Genomic DNA, 5691 nt, shown 5'->3' on the forward strand with positions numbered 1-5691 from the left:
ATTCATATTCACGTGCCCATCTAAACCATCAGCCTGTGGAGGCCAAGTTATTTGTAATACTTTAAGTTTCTTGATTAGTCAGGACATTAAAGGTTACCAGGTTTAGAGAGGTAATAAATCAGCCATAATGGAATGATAACGCAGATACAATAGGCTGAATGGCCTAATTTTGCTCCTAAGTTTCATGTTCTATATTTCAAAAAGAACAGAGAGCGAGACAAAAGAGGTGGGGTGTGGCATTGCTGATTAGAGATAGCATCATGGCTGCAGAAAAGGAGGAAGTCGTGGAGGGATTGTCTACTGAGTCAGTGTGGTTGGAAGTTAGAAACAGGAAGGGTGCAATAATAATAGGGTTATTGTGATGGGTGATTTTCACTTTCCTTATATTGATTGGCATCTCCTTAGCGCAAGGGATTTAGAAGGGGTAGAGTTTGGTGTGTTCAGGAAGGTTTCCTGACGCAATATGTAGATAAGCCAACTAGAGGAAAGGCTGTACTTGATCTGGTATTGGGAAATGAACCTGGTCAGGTTTCAGATTTGTTGGTGGGAGAGCATTTTGGAGGTTGTGACCACAACTCTTTCTCCTTCACCACAGCACTGGAGAGGGATAGGAACAGACAATTTGGGAAAACATTTAATTGGGATAGGGGGAAATAGGATGCTATTAGGCAGGAATTTGGGAGCTGATGTTCTCAGGGAAATGCACGGCAGAAATGTTCCTTGGTAGAGTTTTGCATAGGTATGTCCCATTTAGGCAGAGAAAGGATGCTAGAGTTAAAGAACCATGGTGTACAAAGTATGTAGAAAATCTAGTTAAGAAGAAAAGAAAAACTTATGAAAGGTTCAAGAAACTAGGGACTGTTAGAGCTCTAGAAAATTACAAGGTTGCTAGGAAGGAGTTTAAGAATGGATTTAGAAGATCCAGAAGGGGCCATGACAAGGCTTTGGTGAGCAGGATTAAGGTAAACCCCAAGGCATTCTACAAGTATGTGAACAGCAAGAGGATGAGCCGTGTGAGATTAGGACCAATCAGGTGCAAAAGTGGCAAAGTGTGCATGGAGCCGGAGGAGGTAGTGGAGGTACTGAACGAATACTTTGCTTCAGTATTCACCAGGGAAAAAGACCTTGGCAATTGTGGGGATGATTTACAGTGACTGAAATGCTTGAGCATATAGACATTAAGAAAGAGGATGTGCTGGAGCTTTTGAAAAGCATTAAGTTAGATAAGTGACCGGGACTGGACAAGATGTACCCAAGGTTACTGTGGGAAGTGAGGAAGGAGATTGCTGAGCCTCAAGCGATCAATAAGGGCGGGAGAAGAAACGGAGAATTGGAAGGTTGCAAATGGTGTTCCCTTGTACAAGACAGGAAGCAGGGATAACCCAGGAAATTATAGACCAGTGAGTCTGACTTCAGTGGTGGGCAAGTTGTTGGAGAAGAGGTAGGATTTATGAGCATTTGGAGAGATATAATCTGATTAGGGATAGTCAGCATGGCTTTGTCAAGGGCAGGTCATGCCTTACGAGTCTGATTGAATTCTTTGAGGATGTAACAAAACACATTGATGAAGGTAGAGCAGTGGATGTAGTGTATATGGATTTCAGTAAGGCATTTGATAAGTTTCCCTATGCAAGGCTCCTTCAGAAAGTAAGGAGGCATGGGATCCAAGGAGACCTTGCTTTGTGGATCCAGAATTGGCCTGCCTTTAGAAGGCAAAGGGTGGTTGTAGATGGTTCATATTCTGCATGGGAGGTCGATGACCACTGATGTTCTGCAGGGATCTGTTCTGGATAAAAATCTCTTTATGATTTTTATAAATGACCTGGATGAGGAAGTAGAAGGGTGGGTTAGTAAGTTTGCTGATGATACAAAGGTTGGGGGTGTTGTGGTTAGTCTGGAGGGTTGTCAGAGGTTACAGCAGGACATTGATAGGATGCAGAACTGAGCTGAGAAATGGCCATTGGAGTTCAACCCAGGTAAGTGTGAAGTGGTTTGTTTTGGTAGGTCCAATTTGAAGACAGAATATAAGTGATAGCTCTTGGCAGTGTGGAGGATCTGAGAGATCTTGAGGTCTGTGTCGATAGGACACTGAAAGTTGCTGCACAGGTTGACAGTTTTGTTAAAACGTATGATGTGTTAGCATTCATCAACCATGCGATTGAGTTCAAGAGCCGTGAGGTAATGTTACAGCTGTATAAGACCTTGGTCAGACCCCACTTGGAGTACTGTGCTCAGTTCTGGTCACCTCACTACAGGATGGATGTGGATACTATAGAGAGAGAGCAGAGGAGATTTACAAGGATGATGCCTGGATTGGAGGGCCTTCCTTATGAGAGTACAGAGGTTTTTTTCCCAGGGCTGAAATGCCTAACACTAGGGGGCATAGTTTTAAGCAGCTTAGAAATAGATATCAAGGTGATATCAGTGGTAAGTTTTTCACACAGAGTGTGGGTGCGTGGAATGGACTGCCAGCGGCGATGGTGGAAGTGGATATAATAAGATCTTTTAAGAGCCTCTTAGATAGGTACATGGAACTTAGAAAAATAGAGGACTATGCACTGGGGAAATTCTAGGCAGTCTCTAGAGTAGGTTACATAGTGAGCACAACCATGGCCAAAGAACCTGTAATGTGCTGTAGATTTCTATGTTCTATGTCTTTTGTTTCTTGTCTCTTAAAAATCCCAAATGTTTCTGCCTCCACCACCACTCCAGTCAACACATTCCAGGGACCCGCCCCTCTGTCTAAGAAAAAAACCTCTCTCCTCACATCTCCCTTGAAATTACCCTCTCTCTCCTTTAATGCATGCTCTCAGGTATTAGACATTTCAACCCTGGGGAAAAAATATTGCATGCCTACTCTATCTATGCCTCTCATAACCTTACAAACCTCAGTCAGGTCTCTCCCCAGCCTCTGCTAGCTTAGCAAATGTGGTGTTCATTTGAGGAGCACACACAAAATGCTGGAGGAGCTCAGCATCTATAGAGGAGAATAGGGGCCAAGACCCTTCACCAGGACTGGAACAGAAAGCAGATTACTGGAAGGGAGTGGTGGGGACATGCTGTGCTCCTCAGCAGAATGAGTGTAAGTGAGGAGGGGGTTAATTCCTGTATGGGTCTCAGGAGCCCAAGTGGAGCTTGTGAGTTATGGAGGTTCTGTAACTCATTGGTAGGTCACACTCAGAGAGAAGCCGCATTGATATAATGGGAATCCTCAATTTAAACCATTGGCCCATGGCAGTAGTAGGATTGATGAAACTACACCGGGGTCTCCAGTCCTGATGAAGGGTCTCGGCCCAAAATGTCGACTGTTTATTCCTCTCCATAGACATTACCTGAACTGCTGAGTTCCTCCAGCATCTTATGCGTGTTTCTCTTGATTTCCAGTGTCTGCTGAATTTCTTGTGTTTGTGTCGGGAGTTCCTCCCAGCAGGTGGCACATGACGCCTGCTCGATGAAGGCGTTGCAAGATCCAAAGCCCAACAACTGACCTGATTTTGCTCACCACAGTATTAACCTATTTCAACACCCACAAGGTTACAAAAACAGAGCTGAGTTTACTGACTCCACTTTTCAATTCGGGCCAATGTTAGTTGTTCACCGAACAATGAAGAGTATTATTTTTTTAAAAGAGTGCAAGGATGGTCACAGTCCATCGAGTCCATGCCAACCATCGGGCGCAATGATGTTACAGTTCCGGCTGTCAGAGTTCAATCTTCTCGTCCTCTATAAGGGGTTTCTGTACATCCTCCTCATGGAATTGCACAGGTTTACTCCAGGTCCTCTGGTCTCCTCCCACAGCCCACAGATATATCGGGTAGGTTAATTGGTCATTGTCAATTGTCCTGTGACTAGGTTAGTTAGGGTTAAATCTGGGCAGTGTGGGGAATCTCTAAATAAATAAATAAAAATCAACTCTCCTTTTTCCCTAATCCTACACTAATCCCATTCATCCCATAATCCCATTAGTGGGAGAGTCTGTGACCAGAGGGCACAGGTTCAGAATAGAGGGATGTTCGTTTAGAACGGAGATGAGGAGGAATTTCTTTAGCCAGAGGGTGGTGAACTTGTGGAATTCATTGCCACAGACGTCTGTGGCAACCAAGTTATTGAGTATATTTAAAGCGGAAGTTGATAGGTTCTTCATTGGTCAGGGCTTCAGAGGTTACAGGGAGAAGTGGCAGAATGGGATTGAGAGGGATAATAAATCAGCCATGATGGAATGGTGGAGTTAACTCAATGGGCTGAATGGCCTAATTCTGCTCATCTGTCTTATGTCTATGGAAATAGCTTCTTATTATCTTCCTACCAGAAGAAGATCTATTCCCTTTTAGAAAAACTTTGGATTACGGACAGATCTTTGAAGTGTTACTCCCTTCATAAACTTTCCAAGGACTGTTTGTGACCTGAAGTTTATATCAGTCAGAAACACCGCTAGCTGAGGCAGCAAAAGTTGTACTGATAGCTTAATTATTTACAGATTAGTGCAGATCACAGTTAATTTTAGATTTTAATTGGAATTAGTTAATGAATACAGATCTGTACTGGAGAAAAAAACCACACCAGACCATAAGAATTGCTGGAACACAGGATTCCAGACCAGAGAGTTTCAACAAAGCAAATATGATAGAGGCTTTTAAAAGCCTCTTAGATGGGAAAATGAATGTGCAGAGAACAGAGGGATATTATCATTGTGTAGGCTGACTGGCCTGTCCCAGTGCTGTGTTCTATGTTAACCTGTAAGCAGAGAGTGAAAGAGGGAATGAATTACAAGAAATAAAAGAACAAGTTAATAAGTCCCTCTGTTGATCGGGGTTGTCCAGGGATGTTACGTCCCAGCTGTCTATGTGATACACAAGCCAGAGCAGTAGGATATGGAGAACAAGCTGTTACCCATGTAACGAGCTCCCCCTCTACACGTAGCTGATGAATCCAAAGGAAAAGCAGAGACTGATACAGTTTGGCACCCGCAGCATTGTAGGAGTTGCCAATTAGCATGAACTCGACGTAAGACTGCCGTAGGGACACTAGCTCCGGATTTTCCCTCAGGGTTTACTCCCAAAGCCTTTCCCATGAGTGGGCGTAGCCACAAGGCAGCGGAGGTTTGAGATCAGAGTTTTCCTTCTCCTAGGTGAGCTGCCAACCACAACTGATGATCCACATCTGCCGGAAGTGACTGGTTTTAAGATCCCCTTTTGCTCCTTCTCCTGTCAGTGGAAATGGTTCTGCTGGACTTAGTAGCTAAGCCACACGTGAAGGCCAGGAGCTGAACTTGGTTGTCAGAGGCAATTTAAGATGAAAACCATAGAAACATAGAAAACCTACAGCACAATACAGGCCCTTCGGCCCACAAAGCTGTACCGACCATGTCCCTACTTCAGAAATTACTAGGCTTACCTATAGCCCTCTATTTTTCTAAGCTCCATGTACCTATCTAAAAGCCTCTTAAAAGACCCTATCGTATCCGCCTCCACTACCATTGCCTGCAGCCCATTCCACGCACTCACCACTCTCTGAGTGAAAAATTTACCCCTGACATCTCCTCTGTACCTACTCCCCAGCACCTTAAACCTGTGTCCTCTTGTAGCAACCATTTCAGCCCTGGGAAAAAGCCTCTGACTATCCACACGATCAATGCCTCTCATCATCTTGTACACCTCTATCAGGTCACCTCTCATTCTCCTTCGCTCCAAG

This window comes from Hemitrygon akajei, chromosome 16 (genome assembly GCF_048418815.1).
Source record: "Hemitrygon akajei chromosome 16, sHemAka1.3, whole genome shotgun sequence".
Lineage (NCBI taxonomy): Eukaryota > Metazoa > Chordata > Chondrichthyes > Myliobatiformes > Dasyatidae > Hemitrygon > Hemitrygon akajei.